At 48.8% G+C, this 21465-nt stretch overlaps 2 long non-coding RNA genes across 2 annotated transcripts in view; one reads left to right on the top strand and one right to left on the bottom strand.

Moving 5' to 3' along the window:
* Positions 1-2719: 2719 nt before the first annotated feature.
* Positions 2720-5763, top strand: LOC141417202 (uncharacterized). Its single transcript, XR_012441790.1, has 3 exons — positions 2720-2789; positions 3764-3852; positions 5719-5763. It is a non-coding gene; the product is annotated as an uncharacterized lncRNA (long non-coding RNA).
* Positions 5764-7433: 1670 nt separating this feature from the next.
* Positions 7434-21465, bottom strand: part of LOC141417395 (uncharacterized) — a 37409-nt gene continuing 23377 nt past the window's right edge. Inside the window, exons 3-4 of the long non-coding RNA XR_012441934.1 lie at positions 8371-8522; positions 7434-7855 (exon numbers count right to left, since the gene is read on the bottom strand). This is a non-coding gene — a long non-coding RNA (uncharacterized lncRNA). The remainder of the gene's footprint in view (positions 7856-8370; positions 8523-21465) is intronic.

Genomic DNA, 21465 nt, shown 5'->3' with positions numbered 1-21465 from the left:
ACTATCACTGGAACAGAATCGTCTTTGTGACTGGCCTGCAAGGTCACCAGCAGAAGGGGATATTTGAATAGGCACATCGGGATGGTGGTGTAGCCAATTGTCAGTGGAAATGAAAGAGGTGCGAGGTGAGAGGTGAGGGCACATGGCCTACAGGAGGCTGACTCCAGGAAGCCAACAGGGAGTGAGGAGAAGAGGAAGTGAGATGGCAACAGTGTCCATTAAGGAACAGGACCATTTGTTGTAATAATGGTATTGGAACTCAAGAGAACAGGAATGGGGCAAGGGTGTTAAATGGTTCTCCAGAAAGCCATCGTGGCCTCTTGGACACTCATCAGGAAATGGCCTCTGTCATTTTATGGCAGGATAGCCAGGAAAAGAAGAAGGAAGTGGTTGTCAAAACTCAGAGCCCTAAAAGGAAAAGAATCAGAAAGTCCCCTGTATTCGTTTGCCAGGGCAGCACTCACCAAGTACCACAAACCAGGCATCTCTAACAACAGGAACTTATCATCTTGGTTCTGAAGGCAGGAAGTCTGAAGCCATGGTTGGCCAGCTGACTCCTTCTGAGGACTGGGAGGCCTCTCTCTTTGGCTCGTAGATAGCCATCTTCTTTTGTCTCTTCACACCATCTTCTCTCTGTGCTTGTCCGTCTATGTCCAAATTGTCCCTCTTTCTACGAGTTATATTGGATTAAGACTCACCTTAATGACCTCATCTTAAATTGGTTGCTTCTGGAAAAGACTAATTCCAAATAAGGATCACATCTTGGAGTACTGTGAGTTAAGATTCCAGCGTAGATTTTTTGGGAGGTGAAGAGGTGGGATAACAATTCAACTTATAACAGACCAAACTGCTTCAATAACAGAACCAACAAAGACCCTGGGGTTGAACTTAGGCTTTATGCTTCAAGATTGAGCAGAGGACAGAAAGACAGACCCCAGTTATAAAGGGTCAATTCATCACCGCCCCGAACACCTCAGGGGTGTTCACAAAAAAGCCAGACTTTGCACTGTTGTTTTAAAGTTTTCCATTAGAGTCACTTATTTATTTCTCTTGCAAAATAATCTTCCTACGAGGATGAATGGCTTCATTTGTATCCCTAATTGAAAATCAGCACAGTCTTTTGTGTTGGCTGGGCTCATTAGAGCGAGGTCCTTATGGGCTCATTTTCACAGTGAAGTCAACCTCTTATGAAAATCAGAGTTTACAACTTTAAGTGAGCAAACACAGTTTTCTACAAACATTCTAATAAATTTAGTTTCTTATAACAAATATTCACAGTCTCAAATGTAAAAGTCCACAGTCCTTGGAACTATTAAAATAAACCTTTCAATATTTTGGGAAAGTTTGTTGTCCCCTTAGGAAATACACTTGGACAGACAATCAACTTTATGATGACAAGATACAGAATAAATACAAATTTAACTTGAATTTCATGGTAACGTATGTAAATATTTGCTGCACTTTTCTCGTCCATCTAAATAAAGGCTAATGGCTAATCCAGGGCTTTGCATTCTCAAAGTGTTCATACTCTCTCAAGGTACTTGCTGCTGACGCTTGAAGCCTCTACTCTCTACTTTTAATCAAGTCTGATTTAAAAGTATTTGGAAGGCCCGGTGCAGTGGCTCACACCTGGAATCCCAGCTGCCAGGGAGGTGGAGATTGGGAGGATAGAAGTCCAGGCTGATACAGGCATAAACATGAAACTCTATTTGGAAAATAACTAAAGCAACAAGGGCTAAGGATGTAACTCAAGTGGTAGAGCGCCTGCCAAGCAAATGTGAGGCCCTGAGTTCAAAGCCCAGCACTGCCAGTATCAAAAATAAATAAATAAATAAAGTGTTTGAAGTTCTTGCATATGTAAATATATAATACTTACTATATATAATATTTATTATAGACAGACAGATAGAGTGGTGCTGGAGATCAAACCCAGAGCCTCCCCTATGCTAGGCAAATATTCTACCACTGAGCTACATTCCCAACCATTGAAGTAGGATATTTAAGTCTACCTAGCTATTAAGAAGCCCTATCAGGGCCTCTTTTCAGGAAGTCATGGCCTTGTGGATATCTTGGGACAACTCAAGTAAGTGACTGGAGCAAAGACTTCAGGACTGTTACACTTGGGTTGGAATTCCAGCTCTGCCATGCACTAGCCCCATGACCTTGAACAAAGTATGTTAACTTGTCTGAGCCCCCTCCCCCCGTTTCTGTATTTGTCAACAGAGACAATAATAATAGCAGCTTCATTAGGGTATTGTGAGAATTAAATGAGACGATCTGTGGGTAGTAAAGGTTGGGACATGCCTCCCACTTGAGAAACAAAGTCCTTCTCCCCCAGCTGGGCACACTGACAGCAGACAGTCCCCAGCTGTCAGCTCTCTTTGGGGATTGTCTCAGCCTAGAAGACTGCCTTACCCAAGTACTTGTCAATGACTAATCGGCATTAGTCCTGGCCACCTTATCCCAACTTGGGTGACTCTCGGGACCATTCTGGCTCCAGCATTGGGGCTGCCAAGGATCTTTGGTGCACCTGCACTCAGCTCAACTGTGCCCTCTGCCCAGCACTGCTTCCCACCTCTTTCTTCCCCCACCTCTTCCTTCTTCTCCCACCACCATCCTTCCCGAGGCATTGGTCCCAAGACTCCTCCCCTCATTCACAAACATCCTGCTCTCTCATCTTTGACTCAGAGTCTGCTTCCCCAGCAGGAACAGTATGTGACCAGGGTGACATGGAAAGTGTTGAGAACAGTGTGTGCCTGTCAAAATGAAGGTAGAAGATGTAGTGGAAGGTAAGTGATATCTGGCTCCAAATTCACCAGAGGTAGAAGCTTCTGGGAAGCTCTTAGGATGGAATGGAGGAAATGTGGTCAGACTACTTGCCTATGGGCCAGGGGCACCCTCACCCAACTCCCAAGAAGGAAGAAGGAAGAAAGATCTGGGGACTTCTCTCCACCTCCCAGCCCCCAAGCTCTCTGGTAGAGACTGATGGAAAGACAGAAGTGTGAATCTTGGAAAGACAGAAGTGTGACTCTTTCTTCCTGAATTTTTCTAATTCTATTTTAATAGCAGATCTGCAGATGTCTTCTAGCATCAGAACTCAGTGTTGTTCCAGAGCGAGAACACCTGGGACAAGCAGAGGAGTGGGATTTAGAGCAGAAGAAGCTAAATGTCTGGAACAGCTCTTAGCTGAAGGCTGGATGCTTTAGCTGGGGCAGGATGCGAGCTGTCCATTAAAAAAATTCAAGCTCATAGCATTAACAGCAAGTCAGTGTCCCTTTCCACCATGATATGGGTGCAACCCTAGCCAAGGGATGAAAGGAGTGGCCATGTACACACTGACTCTGGTCACACGTCAACTAGGACTTGTTCCCTTCACCTCCCTTCAGACATCAAAGGCAGGAGACTAGCACCGTGTTAAGAAAGGGCTTCAGGTGTGGGGGAGTCCCAGAGAAGGCAGACATTAATATTGTCTGGAGTCGGGAGAGGAGACATCCCAGAGGAAGTGATGTTCAAAGTGGGTCCTGACAGGGCAGTAGAAGTTTTCCCATCACACCCAGGGCGGAGGATTTCCAAGCAGAGGAAATGGCACAGGCATTGACACTGAGGCACAAACAGACAAGGGGATGTCCAAGAAAAGTTTAGGGGATTGGTCTGGGTTGGAGCTTGGAGTGTGTGAGAGACAGTTGGATTACAAAGGGAATCACAGACACGACCCTGGCTTTCCCAGAATCCCAGACTGAAGAATTTGAATTTCCTTCTGCAGATGGTGGCAAGCCAGCAGGAGCTCCTGCAGACGAAGTATCACTTGGGTGATTGGTAAGGGGGATAAAGTGACAGCCTCACTTGATATAGGTATGCCTTTCTATTTTGGGCTGGTCAAGTAGGAGACAGCAACCTGAGTTTTACACTTCTAAGTGAAGCCAGAAGACAAACACCAGTTTGGAAAAGACAGAAGGCCCCCATTTGGAGGAAGCCAAGGAGCTGGAGCTGTTTCCTCTGAGACAGCTGTGGCTTCTGCGTTTGGATTTGGTTTCATTATTGAAGTGGAATGTGCTTCTCACTGTCTTCCCTTGTTTTGTATCAACATCTGAGGTGGCCGCAACAGTATCCAAACTATCCAGGGACTTGCTCAGCAAACAGCAGACGTTCAGCCACGAGCCACAGCTGGAAAGCCCATTGTAGGATGGAATTTTCAGCCCTAAAGGGACCCAGATGTTCTAAGATGATTTTTCTTGATGCTGAAAAGATGCCAGATCTCAGCAAAGAGCTGCCAAGAAGATGGGTATTTTACAGTGGCTTCCTTGGAAACAGACTCTGGAAGGAATATTGGCATGCAGAAAGTTTACTGAGGAAGTGAGGAAGACAGAGTTGAGTGGAAGGGAGTAGCTGACCCGATGTGGCATCCACTCAGCTAATCCTACAGAAGTCGAGGAGGCTCTGAATGAAGGAGGGAGGCCCCAATACCACATGCGTCAATCATTCATTGGCCACAGGGTTTCCTCTTGAAGGATCAAGGAAGCTGAATGGGTGATTCTAGTGAATAGGCCTCCTCTAGACCCTTCTCCCACACCAGTTTGTACTGACCAGTGCACGGGTCAATGCAGAGCTGGTTTTACAGACTCAAATGCCTGGATGGCTCAGTGGGCATCACTACTGTACAAAAGGATCGGGTAGTGCAGACAGCACAGGCCTCTCCTTAGAGAGGACAATTGGTACTCAATTCCAACTGATAGCTGTTGAACAGGAATGGGGTCTCAGAGAGACCTGAGTTTTTCAAGTAAACTAGAATAACACATTTTTATGTGAAATCTCTGGATTTTAAAATGTTGGCAAGTAATTCCAAGATTCTGAAACAGGGTATATGCTGTGGATCTGTTTTGGTTCTTGAGGAACCAATTCATAACTTCTGGGAACATCACCCAGACTAGCAGTGTGAAGAGTCCTATACGGACTCATAGAGACCTCGTATTGCCCAATATGGACAACCCTGAGCTACACAGCCAAACTATCCTGCATTTGGTACCTTGAGTAGTCCCAGTATAGACCATATTGAATTAGCCAGTGTGGATAGTCCTAAATTGGACATTGAAGACCAAGTGTTCTAAAGGGGGGTTATTCTCCACCACCACCCCGACCAGGAGGATATTTGTCAATGTCTGGAGGTAATTTTTATTGTCAGAACTTAGGGGTTCATTAACCTCTAACATTGACCTCTAACACAGAGGTCAAGAATGCTGTTAAATACCCTTCAGAGCACAGGCCAGTTACCCCACCCCAACAAAGAACTATCCATCATAAAAGTCAGCAGTGCACAGTTGAGAAGGCCTAGGCTGGACTGTCCTGGGCTGGAATGTGTAGGACATCCTGGGCTCACTGCCATGGCCAATCCTGGGTAGAACATGGCAGAACTTTGCAGAGTGTTTGCTGAAACTAAGAAACTAAATATTTTATCTCATTTTAATCCAATTTATATTTCATGAAACCTAAATAGTAATCAAGTATTTCCAATGAAATATTAACATCCAAATTGAGATGTACCGTAAATACAAAATACACACCAAATTTCAGCCATAATGTAAAAAAAGGTAAACTACCTCAGATTTGTTATATTGATGCCATGTTGATGCATAATATTTTTTTATTAAAATTGATTAATTGAGTTAAACAAGCATTATCAGCATTAGTTCCACCTGCTTCCTTTTATCTTTTTGTGCCTAGGAGGAAATTTTAGACACACGACACTCATTGCACTCCTACTGGGTTGAGCTCAGGTAAGACATCTTTGATTCTCCAGGTAGATGGTCCAGGGTTGGACAGTCAGCCAGCGTAAGTTTGCCAGTGTGGGAACTCCAGGTGGAAAATGCAGACTATTGTAGAGTCCTCAGCGTGGAGAGTCCAGGGATGAAGAGAGGGGGCCATTTGGGGTGGGCGGTGGAGTGCAGGGCTAGAGGTAAGGAGAGCAGAGTAGAGGATCACACAGGCTCTGGATGCCTTTCTGTCTCCCCTGCACTAGGTGGACAAGGAGGCCTGAGGGGCTTTAGCAGAGGATGAGGTCACTGGATTTGTGTTGCTTGAAGTCCCTCTGGCAACAGTATACAAAATGGAATGGACAAAGATAAGTCTGACTTTCACAAAGATGAAGTCCTAGCAGAGACCGTGACTTTATTTTTCTCCTCACTGCATTTCCTGTGCTACCTGGTACAGGCACAAGGGACATTCGATGAGTATTTGAGTGAGTCAATCAGTCCGTCAGTCTGTGGGGAGGGGCTAATGGAACCTCTGCACTGTGTTCCTGCACCAGGGTCATGTCTGAGCATGACCTGGGAGACAGCAGGGCCTTTTTCTTCTCTTTTCTGAGGGCTGATGAATTCCAAGCTCCTGCCTTCTCACATAAAAATAAGACTGAAAAAAAATCATTTCTTATAAGGAAAAACTTCTGTTTTTCCTCTTCACATTTTTCAATTAGATTATGCTATTTAGAGAGACAGAAAGCATACAACAGAACCAGGCCTGTAGGTGCATGCCTGTAATCCCAGCTCCTCGGGAGACACAGGTAGGAGGATTGCAGTCCAAGGTTAGTCAGGCAAAAATGCAAGACCCTATCTTTTGAAAAACAAACTAAAAGCAAAAGAAAAGAGGTGGGCTCAAATGGCAGAGCACTTGCCTAGCAAACACTTGGCCCTGGGTTTAACCCCCAGCACCACCAAAGAAGGAGGAGGAGGAGAAGAAAGAAGAGGAAAAAGAAGAACAAGAACAAGAAGAAATAAAAGCCAGCATTCTTGTTCCTGTTTTCTGTGCATAGAGAAGAGACAGTGGACACACTGAAACATCCAGTAGCTAAGGAATGGGTGCTCAGAGCCACTGAGAGAGCAGGAGGACACAAATGCCTCCTGAGGCAGGAACTCCAGCATGGAGTCCAAACTGATATGGTCCAGGCTGTGCAGCATCAGACAACTCCACACAACCTCTCTGAGCTAGCCCTGGTCCCCAAGGATGGCACTTTAGCACAGAGGACTGCATCAGAAATGCCTGCCTGAAGGTCCCCAGACCCAGGATGAGAAGAGCCAGGTGTGGGTCCAAAGACAGCTAAGGGCAAGCCAAGGGGAGCAGCTCAGATATGGGGCCACACTAGTCCCTGCCACTCTGGGCTGCAGTTTCCCCACAAAAGGCCTAGATAAAGGGAATTGTTTCTAAACTCTGGGCTGGACAGAGCATGGCAACTCTCCTCTGTGGAGCAGTGTCCACAGAGTGTCCAAAGGAGGAGACACTGGAAAGTCAAGGCACACACTGATGTCTGAAGTTAAGGAGGGGGAGAGGGCAGGAGCAGGGGCAACCTGCCTGAATGCTCGAGGTCTCCTAGGGGCCTAGAAGGGCTATGGCTGCCCACAGCAGTGGTCAAGGTCTGCTGTTGCTCTCAACAAATCCACGGGGAAAGAAAGGAGGACACAAATGGAGGAAGGAGTTAGCCCTCATTCCCCTTCCTGCAGCCCAGCTCCAACCCTGCCCCCAGGTGAACAAAGCAACAAAAGAACATTTTGTCTAGTTTGTTTTGCTTTGGTCTAAACAATTTTGTCGAAGTGTGCCAAGGGAACATGGGCAGCACGAGTGTATGAACAGGAAAAAAATATGTGTACAATAATTTTTTAATAGTGGAGGTCAATCTTGAGAGATATCAGCTTCCAGAATTCCCGCCATGACTAAGCAAGGACAGGGATATCATTTCCTGCAATTCTGGGAGAGAGGGGACAGGCAGGCACCCTTTCAGTGACCTGCTAGAAGGACGCATTGTGTCCTGAAGCCAGGGAGGCTGGGGGGCTTCTTCACCTCCGTTCCTCCATCTTCAGAATCAGCCGTCCTAAGGGAACGAGAAAACCGCAGCAGGTGCTCAACACAGGAGAAAGTGGGGCCTCAGGAAGGTGGGAGTTGGGGAGGGTGGGGGCAGAAGACTGAGAGGCAGGAGAGGGAGGCCCAGAAACTGAGAAAAAGAACAGAAGGCCCACAAATCACTACAGAGTCTGGAGGTGCCTAAGTGACCTCAGAGTATCCCCTAACGAGGAGTGAATAAAACAAACCTGAGGATGCTCCAATGTGCTCCCCTCCTGGATGGCAGAACACAACTGTGCCATTTTCTGAGCTTGATTTCCAAACAAAAGAGGCTAAAGAGCTGAGAGCCCAACTTTTGTGAAGATCAACCCACCAACCAGCAAAAGCAAAACATCCTCAGGGGGGTTAGGAAGCCCCTGTGCATTTAGGCATATAGGAAGTGCCCATGGCTACCATCCAGTGTCCCTGTGAAGAAACCAATAGCACCCAGACTTGGCATTCATGGCACAAAGAAAAAGAAAATACATTTGAGAAGCAAAGACTCACCAATACTTCAGTTTTTACACTAACTTGGACTGCTCCTTCTTCATTGCTTGAAGCCTTCCAGTGCTGCCCTCTAGTGGCAGATCCAGCTGGATAACCATTAGTCACACGGGGCGATTTGAATTTGAATTTTCCCCTTGGACTATCAATACACACTTAAAAAAAAAAAAACAAAAAGAAGGACAGGAGGGTAAAACAGGTCTTTTCCCGGGGTAGGTACCAGTGGGAGGAGGATGATAGTAAGGAAAGGTGAATGAGGGTGAATATGGTGGATGTATTTTGTATTCATGTATGAAAATAGAAGAAAGAAACCTGTTGAAATTATTCTAAGAAGAGGGAGAATGATGGAGGGGGTAAATCTAACTAAGATATATTGTAAGCACATATGTAAATATCACAATGCATCTCCTGTCCAAATGTTATATGCTAATAAAAAATAAGTTTTTAAAAAACCTAAAATATAGCTCAGGAGAAAGTGATTGACAGCAACACACATGTCCAGTGCATATTCACACACACTGCCCATGCTGGCTAGTACACACTCACACACCTGCACGGATAAGCACCCTAAAGACACACCTGCTTGTTAACAGAGACAAAGAGTGCCTTGCATTTCAAAGCATTTCAGGAAGACAGCCAGGGAAGGGCCCTTCGGCTTCCTGCAGACTGTGTCTCTGAAGATGGTGCCTTTCAGTGTTATCTCTGGTAAATCTCCCAGCTCCAGAAAGAAGCACCCAGGAAGGCCCAGAGGCACTCAGCAGCCTCACAACTGGCTGACAGCCAAGGAAGGCAGGGTGGAGAGAATGTGACAGGCAAGGGCATCCAGGTGCTAAAAGGTGGCCCATGGGTGACAGAGACATTGGGACACACTCCAATATCCTGGCCAGGCAAGGCAGATGCCAGAGCCACCTCTGGGCCTCCCAGGTGAAGTGCGAGACCTCACAGCATTGTCCAAAGCCCAGTCCAACCCCCTACACCGCAGCAAACAGGTGCCCACAGGGAGAAGGAACAGGCAGAGACCATCAGGATGGGCACACAGAGGGAAGCATCAGATGCAGAGTAGAATTTCAAGAAGGTTGTGAAAACCTCAGGCCAAGGAAATGCTCTGGAGTTCTCTATTAGCCACAAACAGGAAACAACCCCAGTAAGAAAGAGCAAATGGGTAAAGAAAATGTGAAATATGCCACTGTTTGCACTACACAAGGGAATATTGCAATCTGAAAACCAGTTACTAACAAAGACAAATGAATCTCACAGACTTGACAGCAAACAAGAGAACGCGGAACCTGTGTGGTTGTGTGGCTTATATAAAGTTCAGCAGGTGGCAGGAGGAACCTGTGTGGTTAGGATCAGACAAGTGCTTGCCTCTGGTGGAAAGGAAGTTGGTGGGACTTGGAAGGGATATGAGGGAATTTCTGGTGAGTGGAAATTTGTTTTGCTCATTGAGCTATGTATGTAGGATGTAGGAAATTTTACTGTGTGTGTTATTTTTCAGTAACCTTTTTTAAGGCATGGTGGTGCATGCCTGCAATCCTAGCTATTCAGGAGGCAAAGGCAGGAGGATTGCCAGTTGGAGGCCAGCCTGGGAAAAGTAAAGACTGGTGGAGTGACTCAAGGTTTAGGTCCTGAGTTCAAGCCTCAGTACCACAAAAAACAAACAAACAAAAGACAGAGAGAGAGAGAGAGAGAGAGAGAGAGAGAGAGAGAATGTACTATTGACCATCAGGTGAGTTTGTCACACCCAGGAGTAGGAGGCTTTACTGCAGGTGGGGGCTGGGTTGCACCTGCAGGGTTTGTCCTGCAGAGAGTGCTCTTCTTACCCGCTGGCTCCTGCTCTGTCCTCTTTCCAGGGGCAACAAAACAACCTCCCTCCCGGCATCTCACAAACGGTTGTCGTAGGAAACATTTCAAAGCAGACAGGACCTCTTCCCAGCTAGGAGGGAGTTCTGGGTCTCACATGTACTTTACACCCCACTTTCTCCTAGCCTCACCAAAGAGCCTGGTTATGGCTACACAGTAGGAGGGGCAGGTAAGGCAGGATGCCCCTGATCCTTCCTGACGCTCCTTCTGCCCAGGAAGACAGCTGAGAACATGAGACCCCTCTGAAGAGTATCCAGCCCCGTGATGAGACTGTGACTTAATCCTGGGCATCTACAGCACCGAAAAAGCCTGCTCAGAAGTGAGGGCTAGCCCCTCAGACTGTCGGAGCCAAGGGGAGATGTAACGAAGCTCAGCTGCTCCATTTGACAAAGGTGAAGACATAGACCAACTGGACACTGATTTGCTCCCTGTGGTCACACAGCCAGTCGGTGCCACAGCCAGAATTGGAACATGGTTTCCTGACGTCCAGTCCAAAGCTTCTGGCTGGGGATAGTCACTCCCTTCTCTGGGCCTCAGCTGACCCCTCTGTGAAATCAGTCCTCTAGTCTCAACCTCCTCCTAGACTTCCTTCTTCTTCTTCATCCTCTCGTTCTTGGGTACAGGAAGTGAAACAGGAACAGATACCCAGAATTGGCTTAGTTTATTCTTTCTGGGAATAGGTGGACTCTGTGCAGGGATGGTCCCCTGAAATCTGAGCACCCCTCATCTCACAAGTCCTAGTGCACCATCCCCAGGTGCTGGCCTCCCGGGGGCTCCTTGGTCCTGAAGGCTGTGAAGAACAACATCCCCTGGCTGGGAGGGTGTTAGGTCTGCAAGTGATGGGCCCAGACTTGCATAGCGGACACATCACCATGACAACCAGGCTGCAGTCTGTAGAACTGGAGAGCAGCTACGCTTGGCCTCAATGGGGCCCATGTCACAAGGAGGCCCTTGCCAGGGGAGGGGAGGCAGTGAATGGAGATGGAGGCTTGGGTTTGTAGGTTATTTAGGAAGGAGGTATCTCCTAAAGATACTTAAGATAAAAAGAAAAGGGAGAAGTTGAATGTCACAGCTGCCCTATGTCCTTAAATCTGAGAACAAAAACCAAGAAGCAAGTTTGGAGGAAACGGAAGGTCTGATTGGGGAGCTATTTGATAGACTGTTAGCTAGACAGGCCTGAAATTCAGAAGAACAGTCTGATGGCCACTGGAATTGAAGCATGATTAAAATATGAGAGGAGGGACACAAACGCTTTTCAGCTTTGATGCCAACCCTGCCTGGCAGTGAGACTTCAGAAGGGTTCTGGAAGCATGTGTTAGTCAGGATAAGTAACGTCAGCTGTGATAACACCCAGTTCCCAAATCTCAGAGGCTTATTTCTGCCAAACCAGTACAGATGGCTCACCAAGTAAATCCCCTTCAGGAGCCATCCAAGCTCCTTTCACCTTATGAAACCCCTTCCACTCCCACCGAGGGCTCCACTCCCACCCCAGAAGAGGGAAACAATGGACTGATGGCCAGTCCAAGAGGTGGCTCAGAGCCCATGGGCCACGATACATGGCCCCACCTATCTGCAAGGGAGGCTAGGAGAAATGGCCTTCCTGTTTGCCCAGGGAGCAGAAGCTGAATCATGATTATCTGATCACCACTGTGGTCTCTGCCATAAGTCTTAGTGAGAATGAGGATAAAGAGATCAGGACTGACTAGTCTGCCACTGTCATGCAAGTGTGAAAATTAGCTGGGGGGAGGGGCATGAAGGCATGAATGAATCTAAACCCCTCCTCCAGGGAGCAGACCTGGACTTCCAATGATCCCTGGCATACAGTCCCACCAGCACCAGTGCTGGGAAGCTGAGGCCTTCTTTCCACAGCTCATCTCTCCTCCCCCCCCCCCCCCCCGGCCCTCCTCCGCCCACTAAAAAGAGGACAGGAAACACTCAGAGATGTCTCAGCCTACACAGTCTCTCAAAACACCCCCTCCCCACCTGCTCAGGCTGGCCCACCTCCCTGACCAAACTTAAATCAAAGACATGAAGCTTTTATGGAGTGTGAGAAGAAGATCCAAAGATGTCCATATCCTAGGCTGCAGAACCTGTGACTATGTCCTGCCACATGGCAAGGGAAATTTAAATTGCAGAAGTAATTAAGGTTTCTAAGATGACCTCAAGATGGGGAAATGATCCTAGAATATTGGGGCAGGGCCGGTGTAATCATAAGTCTCCATCTTACAGTCAGAGAAGGAGATGTGGCAGTAGAAGCAAGGTTGCAGGCATGTGGCTGCTGGCTTTTTTTTTATTATTATTCTAGTATTTTTATTTTTTATTTATTTTTTTTATTATTCATATGTGCATACAAGGCTTGGGTCATTTCTCCCCCCTGTCCCCACCCCTCCCTTACCACCTATCCTACTCCCTCCCTCTCCCTCCCCATTCCCTCGATACCCAGCAGAAACTATTTTGCCCTTATTTCTAATTTTGTTGTAGAGAGAGTATAAGCAATAATAGGAAGGAACAAGGGTTTTTGCTGGTTGAGATAAGGATAGCTATACAGGGAGTTGACTCACATTAATTTCCTGTGCGTGGGTGTTACCTTCTAGGTTAATTCTTTTTGATCTCACCTTTTCTCTGTTCCTGGTCCCCTTTTCCTATTGGCCTCAGTTGCTTTTAAGGTATCTGCTTTAGTTTCTCTGCATTAAGGGCAACAAATGCTAGCTAATTTTTGAGGTGTCTTACCTATCCTCACCCCTCCCTTGTGTGCTCTCACTTTTATCATGTGATCAAAGTCCAATCCCATTGTTGTGCTTGCCCTTGATCTAATGTCCACATTTGAGGGAGAACATACGATTTTTGGTCTTTGGGGCCAGGCTAACCTCGTTCAGAATGATGTTCTCCAATTCCATCCATTTACCAGCTAATGATAACATTTCGTTCTTCTTCATGGCTGCATAAAATTCCATTGTGTATAGATACCACATTTTCTTAATCCATTCGTCAGTGCTGGGGCATCTTGGCTGTTTCCATAACTTGGCTATTGTGAATAGTGCCACAATAAACATGGGTGTGCAGGTGCCTCTGGAGTAACCTGTGTCACAGTCTTTTGGGTATATCCCCAAGAGTGGTATTGCTGGATCAAATGGTAGATCAATGTCTAGCTTTTTAAGTAGCCTCCAAATTTTTTTCCAGAGTGGTTGTAGTAGTTTACATCCCCACCAACAGTGTAAGAGGGTTCCTTTTTCCCCCACATCCTCGCCAACACCTGTTGTTGGTGGTGTTGGCTGCTGGCTTTAAAGATGAGCGGGGCCACAAGCTGAGGGAATGCAGGCAGCCTCTAGAAGCTGAGACAGGAAGAGAAACAGAACATGGAGTTTAGAACCTCCAGAAAGAGTGCGCCCTGCCAACATCTTAATGTTAGCCCATTGAGAGCCGTGTTGGGACCTCAGATTTAAAAGGCAGTAAGTCCTTGTTGTTGAAGACACTCTGCTGTGACAGCAGTAAGGACATGTGATAGAATTTCAGTCTCTGGCCAGTCGCTAGGGATATAGAAAGGAAGGAAGCAGGGACATTAGGACCCCTTGAGTTTCCTAAGCAGCTCCAAGAAGGTGAACTTGTAAGTCATTGTCATCAACACCCATTCAATCCATGCCGGTTGAGGCCCCACTATGTGAGGGGCACAGTAAGAGGCTGAGGTGGAAAAGACTGAAGCTGTGACTGTGACTGGTCCAGTGCCTGACATGTCATCACTTTGTGACAAGCATTTCCTGCCACCTCTTGGTCCTGGGTAGAGCAGGGCACCAAGTCCAGCCTTCTCTGTACAGAGGGCTCAATGTCAGGTTGTGGATGCCTGTGTGGCAGGGGCCCTGGGGATGAGTAAGACAGATCTGGCCTGGTGCTCAGCTGCTGACTTGACCCCCTAGAGGTTGGCTCATGGAGCTCATCCCTGCTCTCCTCTCTCGAGCCCAAACATACCAGGGAGAAAGGAGGATAGCTCCCATGGTGACTCTCCTCATTGTCACTCCCTGGTGGCCCGATTGCAGGACACTTTTTACCTAGGCCCAAACCAGCCACCATCTCCCCAGGAAGTAGGGAGTGGAATGGGGCAGGGGGAACTCAGATAGCTTTTCCATGCCCCCTGGGAATACATTATCAGTCCTAGGTCTTGCTTTGTCCCCTAGGGAAAAGAGAAGTACCAAAAGCAGGCCAAAGGGACAGTATTTGGAGTCATCCAGGATGGGAAGAGCTCTGAATAACTCGCTGTGTGGCCCCAAGCAAACCCCCACCCTCTTTGAGTTCAGGTTCCTTACCTGTGCCATGGGGTAAATGCTGCTGGAGGTAGCCTGAGCTTATCCCTGGGGGGACCCTCAGAATGAGGCTAGTTTCCCACCTACCCTTTTGCCACTCCAGCTCTTCCTCTGGGCTGATCAGGAGACCACTGCACCCATCAACCTCCCCCACCCCCACCCCCAGCATGTGCTGGCCCAGGGCCTTTGGCCAGTGAAGGAACATGGGCCCCTGGAAAGCCCAGCCCATGTCCCCCCTCCGGCCAGGCTGGCCCAACCATCTTGCCAATCGGCATGGGCCACACCCAGTGACTCATTCCTTCATCTGTGGACTTGTTCATTCAACTCTCCATGGCTGAGCACAGGGCTGCACACGGGGCACCCACAGTCTCTAAGGTGATGCCCAGGCCCCTGACCTCGTAGATGGTCCAGGTGGCTGATGGGAAGCAAACAGACACAGAGGAATTACAAGTGGTAGCAAGAACTCTGCAGCCAAACCAGGGGCTGATGGTCAGGCCAAGGTCTGGCTGGATGGTCAGAGAAGGAAGGCACATTGGAGCAGGAAGCAGAAGAGGATTCCAAGCAGCACACGCAAAGGCTCTGAGGCAGAAAATCTCATCACTCAGCCTAATTGCTTCATAATACACAGACATGGTCTAGACAAAGGAAACCAAACCATGGGCTCAAAGTCACACATGCACCTGAGCCACAGGGAAGAGAAATGAAGCCTCTGCCACCTGCTTGAGGCCCCACATTCTGCCTAGGCTCTGGTGGCCCCAAGACTTTGCACTCTATGCAGCTCTGCCTCAGTTCCATAGCTCAAGTTCTCATGCTGCCTGCTGAGCCTCTTAACTTCCCAGCTCTAAAATGGACTTAGAATGATGACCATGTGGGCACAGAGGGGCCCTGGCCAGCCTAGAATCCAGCACACAGAACATACCCCAGGTCCCATGTTCACCCCACTTCCTCCCTCCCCTTGTGGTCAGAGATAAGCAGGTGACCCATGTGGCAGGCTCCCCCGGAATGAGGGTGGGTATCATCTGGGCCTTTGTTAAGCAGCTGTGGGCAGCAGCTGCCCACCCTCCTGGGAGGCTCGGACTCAGCGGGCTGGGTAGGACCAGGGTTCTGTGATGTTTCCATATTCTTTATTTTATTTCCTTTTTTTTTTTTTTTTGGCAGCCCAAGGGTTTGAACCCAGGGCCTCTCACTTGCTAAGCAAGCATTCTACCACTTGAGCCACGCTCCTAGTCCTTTCACTTTTGTTTTTCAGATACGGTCTCATGCTTTTGCCCAGCTGGCCTGGAATTCTCAATCCTTCTACCCATCCCTGGGATTACAGGTGTGAACCACCACATCTGTCCAACTTTTCTAATTGCCACCCACCCTTCTCTCACTCTCAGGAGTCAAGAATGTCCTGGCAAGCAGGAAGGAGACCTTCAGGCAGCCTCATGGAACTTGATGTTGAGACTGGCCTCCCGGGTGATTTTGAGGACTCAAAGACGCTGCTCCTCTAAGGTAGGAAGGGGTACTGGAGAGCTGCAAATCGTCCCCCAAGTCCAAGCTCAGAAAGTGCTATTGTGGGACACTTGGCCATGGATCCAGGATCAGGGGTCCAGGAGGAAGTCCTCTGCTAGGTCCACAGCAAACCAGGCTGGGTCTCCCCAGACCTCTTGGGTCATTGAGATCCACACAGGAGGCCAGAGCGTCCCACAGTGGAGTGCAAAGCCCAGGAAAGGACAGCCCCTCAGACCAGAACCTCAGTGCTCTGAAGGGAGACACACAACCCAGGTGGCCACAAGACAGTTGAGCACCCCAGACCCCCAATGTGGGCCCTGCCTCTAGGAGGTGCTCTGCAGACCTCTACAGATGGAAACCCATGACCAACCGTGCCAAAAACAGCATCCCTACTGCTTGGTGACTGTTGTGGCCACTCCCCCATAAAACGAAATACCTCCTGGGAGGCCAATCATAGTCCCTAAAAGTATCCCGGCCCCAGTCACTGGGCCTGCCATGTCCAGTAGACAAGTCGGCTCTGGGCGTGAGTGTTCCCACAACAGAGCTGAGGAAACTGAGGCTCAGGGCAGAAAAACAAGTCCCTCCAGGCCACATGGTCAGGGCAGATGGGAGTCAAGGTGCTGGCCTCAGCTCTGGCTCCACCTTGCCTGACTCTGAAGTCAGGAGGGGGTGCCGGCTGTGGTCAGGATCTTGGGGAAGGTCACACTGGGGGCACCAAAGCCATTTGAGCAAATCAGCATGGCTCCTAGGATGGGCTGGATTTGGTGCTGGGCAGCAGTCGACCCCAGCGCTCATGTAGAAGGACAGCACTTGCAGGAGCTGAAGGTTCGGGGTTTCGGGGAGCCCGAGGCTCCAGGACTCCGAGCCTGACAGATGTGTCTACACCACTGTGCTGATCGTAATAAGCAGATTCCTTTCTCTCTCACACTGATGACCAGACAGAAATCATGTCAGAGACAGGCACGACTGTTCAGATTACATGTGTTCCTCATTGCCTACCAGGAAGCAGATGCAGTAAGTGTCATTTATACGAGGTTTCTATTAACTACAATTAAGGTGATATCATGGTATCATGAATGCAGTGGTGCCCCCCCTCTTCAGACAGAATGGTACCCAGGCTTCAGAGCTGGCTGGACACTCCACCAAGTCCATGTGCCATGTGTGAGAGCCCAGAGGAGCCAGCAGTGGTGGCAGGGAGGGGTGGTTGTCCAGTAGAAGTCAAGGACCCTGGGAATCAGGGAGGGGCTCCAGGGTCAATGACACTGAGTCTTCCTGGGACTGTGCAACAGGGCTGGCAGCACTGTGACAAGGAAGGGGCAGGATCCAGGACTTCAGGAGGGACCCAAAAGCTCATTAGCGCACTCCCAAAGTAGTTGTATCTGCATTTGGATGTTGTCTGCTCAGTTCAGGCACTTGGTGTCAGCTACTTCTTCAGCCCTCCTGGTGTGATAGCCAGTGCTGCCATGAACTGGCCTAACTGTAAACAGCACTGTCCCGCACCCTACACAATGCCTACTGGAAGTACTTTGTGTTTCCCAGGTGAGAAAACCAAGGCACAGAGAACTTAATACGCCTGCCCGTGATCACACAGCTTGGGACCTGAAATGCTCATCCAAGTGGATGATGGACTGACACAGACTGCAGAGGGGCTGTCCTCCCCTTGCTCTGCTAGGCTGATCTCAGCAACCAAGAGTCCCTTCAAGGCTAGGGCTCCCCAAGTTAGCACCATCCACACCGAGGAAGAACAGAGAGCAGGAATATGGTCACTGAGTACCTCCCAGATGTGGGACAAGGCACAGGACAAAGCCACCCGACCCATCCCCAGTGCCACAGCAATGCCAGAAAGGGTATGACTCCTCCATCCCACCCCCTCCTTCCTAACGGGGAATCTGAGGCACAGAAAACTTTACAGATCCACCCAAGCCTCATAGCTCACTCACGTTTGTCTGTCTGTAAATTGACAGCATTTCCCTAAATCTAGTGATTCTAGAGGATTTTCCCCCCCAGGTAAATTTGCTGAGTCGTCACAAAATGACTCAACATGAATCAGGACACATGTGCCTACAGGAACAATGTGACTTTGATCCTGGCTTCCTGAACAGTGACGGAGTACCCAGCTCAGGATAAGTAGGACTCACTCTGTGTCATAAACACAAATGTACAATAACTGTAAACGTCTTAATAAATCAGCTGAGTGCAAACCCTAAATGGTCATATGCAACGTGCCCCAGGTCCTAGAACTCAGGAATAAACACGGTGCACATCTTTGTCATAACAGAAAGCTCAAAGAATTAGAAACAGTGCATTCTCCCCGTGTGTAACAATTATGGTCCTCTTATGTCATGAACTTGACTTTAATAAGCCTCTGTAGCAGAATTACGGAATTTCAGGGAAGGACGGACCTCAATATTATCTTTCTGCTCAGTTTGTGATCCCAGGATCCTCATTACACCATGGCCCCCCAAGGACAGGGAACATGCTTCCTTCACTGCCTCCAGGGCCTCCCGTTCTACTTTAGGGTACACTTCCCTGAAGCTAGTTCCTCCTGCATCCCACACTTGCCAAGTGTGATGGGTCATCTTCATTGTCAATCTGACAGAATCAAGAGACACCTAGGTGACTAGTAAAGCACACTTCTGGGTCTATCAGTGAGGGCGTTACTAAAGATGATTGACATATGGGACAGCCACTGAGGGGGAAAGACCCACCCTGACTATGGATGGCACCATCCAATAGACTGGGGCTGGGAGGAAGCAAAGGTGGAAGAAGGAGGAAGCCAGCCAACATGTTCAAGCTCCATTTTTCCTGAGCCAGTGGGCACTGCTGCCGCCATTGCCTGTGGACGTCAGACTCCAGCTTCTCAAGCCTTTCAGCATGGACTTCCCTCAGGAGCTTCCTGGCCTTTGGTCTCCAACTGGAGTTGCATCATTGGCCCTCTTGTCACAGGCTTCCAGCTTCTTGGACTGAGCAGCTTCTGGGTTTTCTGGCTCTCCAACATATAGACTGCCATTGTTGGGCAGACTGTAATCATGTGAGCCAATCTAGTAACTTCCTTTTGATGGTCATATTATACTCCATTGTTCTGTTACCCTGAACTCTGACAGGAATTAACACAGTGCTCCAGTCAGGACATAGCCAGCTGGCCCTGAGGGATGTCTTGTCCCAACCAATGCTCTGTCACCCCTAGCTCTGTGTCCTTAGGCAAGTTGTTCAGTCTTTAAGAGTCTCGATTCCTCATCTGTTGAATGGGGCTTAATATTAATGCCTGCCTCCATACAGGTTGTAAGGTCAAATAAGATCATTCATGTCAGCTATCATTATTATTTCATTATCATTGTACCAACCATTGAACAGCATTTCCCATTTCTCCCAAATGCATCTACCTTGTCTTTGGGCAGCTGCTCTTGAATTTTAACCCAAGTTGAGGGCCTCAACTCGTACTTGTAATGCAATATATTAATATTTTGAATCATTTCTTCACCCTGTCAAAACCTAAAGATCCTGTTGCCCACCCCCTTCCCCACCCCGTCCGGGTTTGCATAGTTGTCTATTGTATGGGTAGCAATGGGTGTCTTTTTCTAAGTCATTGCTGGAGCACTGGTCCAGATGGGACAGAGCTCTGTGGGTGGCTTACCACTAAAGACCTCCCTCTGGATCAATGTTCTCCACACTGTGATCCTTGCAACTTTTGTCTCCCATAAGATGCCACATGTGTTTGGGATAAAAGGGACCTAGGATCAGAGGCTAAAGCAGTATTAACAGAGAGCCAGAGAGCTTCTGGGCTAGGGCTTACCCTCCAGTGGCACAAGTCCTTCAATCTGTTCTTCCCACTCGGAGTTATTCTTATAACAGAATTCCACCCTGGGAGCACCTCAGCCTCTCCCTCCTTCCTTGCATGGCCTTCCTTCTTCCCACGTTCTGCCCTGGAGCACGCCAGTCCTGAGATCCTTCCCGGGCCCTTTCGAAGCCCCATCAGAGCCAGCAGGGTGGACAGCAATTGCAATCCCTCTCAGTGGGCTCCTGTGGGGCCCTGGGCACCAGCTCCAAGAGGCAGCCCTTCCCACAGTTACCTCCCCATCTCCCCTGCTCCCCTGCTGGGAGCTGTGCCTCCTCCCTGCCCACCAGCCTCCACCAGCCTCTTCAAGATCGGGCCTGCTTGGACCATGGCTGACTGAGCCCTCCCTGGGGCTGTTAGTCAAATGAATCATAGTCCAAAGGTCTGGCAGCCCCTGAGGGTGGGCTGAGCTGTGCTGCCTGGGTGATTGTCAGTCATTTCCAATCCCTCTCTGCCTCCCCTGGCTGCCTCTGCCTGGGACCCAGGAGCAAGCGTTCATCACCTACCCTTGAACATGAAGTCCGCCATCATCTCATTCTCTTTCTCAAAGGAAACCTTTTGTAAAATAGACCATGGCCTCCCAGATAGGTCTAAGCAATGTGACTGGTGGCATTTGCTCTGTCCCTATGCTCTCTACCTGGAACATTTTCATGTCCACTCCAGCTCTAAAGATTGTCATCAGTTCTCTAGATGGTAACATCAAGAACCATTTTCTTCACCAAAGTGCTTGGGGGGAAACAGAGTTCCAAATCAAAAAGTATGAATGGGTCAGGTTCGGTGGCTCATCCAAAATCCCAGCTACTCAGGAGGTTGAAATCGAGAGGATCATGGTTGGAGGCCAGCAGGGGTAAATAGTTCTCGAGACTCCATCTCAACCAATAAAAGCTGTCATGAGCCCGACATCCGAGGTACACAGGAAGCCTAAATAGGAGGATCGAGGTCCAGGCTGGCTTGGGCTTAAACATGAGACCCCATTCAAAAAATAACAAAAGCAAAAGGTACAGGGGGTGTGGTTCAGGAGGCACAGCACATGCCTGGTAAGCATGAGGCTGCGTTCAAACCCCAGTATGGCCAAACAAGAAAAAGCACGATGGGAGGTAGGGGAGGTGTAAAGGCAAACACTCGGAGTCCACCCTCTCTGTCCACCTGCTCTATCACCTGAGCACACCCTTTCATCTCCCAGCCCTCCACAGCAGGGCTGACAATGGCCCCTACCTCTTCTGGGCAGCGACCCGAGCCCAGGGTGCACATCTGGACCTCCAGGGAGCTTTAAAAAATGGTGACGTGCAGCCCCACCCAGGCCACAAAGCCAGAATCTCTAGATTCGCCTCTTCTCTGGGTACTTAGGGGTGGCACAGACAATTCAAGAGCCCAGCGTGAGACTCTTGCCAAGCCTGAGAGGCAGAGAAGTCTGGGCACCCTTCAGTAGCACAGACCAGGACCCCGAAGCCTCTCACGCAGCAGCTCTGGGTGTGCCCCAGAAAGTGCTGGCAGTGCTGGTCCTGCCACACTTGGTGCTGGGAAGGTGACTCATGTGCATCCACCACAAAGCACAGGCTTGGCCCAAAGGACACCATGTGGCTTTTTCCCCCAAGGACACCATGTGGCTTTTTC

This window comes from Castor canadensis, chromosome 15 (genome assembly GCF_047511655.1).
Source record: "Castor canadensis chromosome 15, mCasCan1.hap1v2, whole genome shotgun sequence".
Classification (NCBI taxonomy): domain Eukaryota; kingdom Metazoa; phylum Chordata; class Mammalia; order Rodentia; family Castoridae; genus Castor; species Castor canadensis.
This window is presented reverse-complemented; position numbering and strand designations above follow the sequence as displayed.